At 48.7% G+C, this 335-nt stretch overlaps 1 protein-coding gene across 1 annotated transcript in view; it reads left to right on the top strand.

Annotated features, from left to right (window-relative positions):
• ETH_00038750 (ATP-dependent RNA helicase, putative) overlaps nucleotides 1-335 on the top strand; it is a gene marked incomplete at both ends in the record, with an annotated part of 3,115 nt that overhangs the window by 1,231 nt on the left and 1,549 nt on the right. The gene's annotated exons all lie outside the window — the stretch shown is intronic.

Below are 335 nucleotides of genomic sequence, written 5' to 3'. Positions count from 1 at the left end.
CGTGGCCAGGAGGAAGCAAAAAGACAGACAAAAGAAGAAGACAAATAAAAATAAAATAAATAAAAATAAATAAAAATAAAACAAAAAGCAAGAGATAACCGGGGCAGAAACGTAAAATGGAAGGCGGACCCTAAACCCTAAACCCTAAACCCTAGACCCTCGCGAAGAGTACGGGAGATACAGACGCAGGCATTTGCAGCAACAGAGAGCAGCAGCAAGACCCAAGCAGAGCAGCAAAACAAATAAAGTGGACCACCCGTGTGGCCTGAGTGGACCACTGGTCCAGCACAAGGGGCCCCACAGGGGGTAGCGTAGGAGGCCCAAAGGGCCGCAGC

Source organism: Eimeria tenella, genomic scaffold (genome assembly GCF_000499545.2).
Source record: "Eimeria tenella Houghton genomic scaffold, Eth_scaff1865, whole genome shotgun sequence".
Taxonomy (NCBI): domain Eukaryota; phylum Apicomplexa; class Conoidasida; order Eucoccidiorida; family Eimeriidae; genus Eimeria; species Eimeria tenella.
Note: the sequence above shows the minus strand (reverse complement) of the source record. Positions and strands in the feature narration are given on the sequence as shown.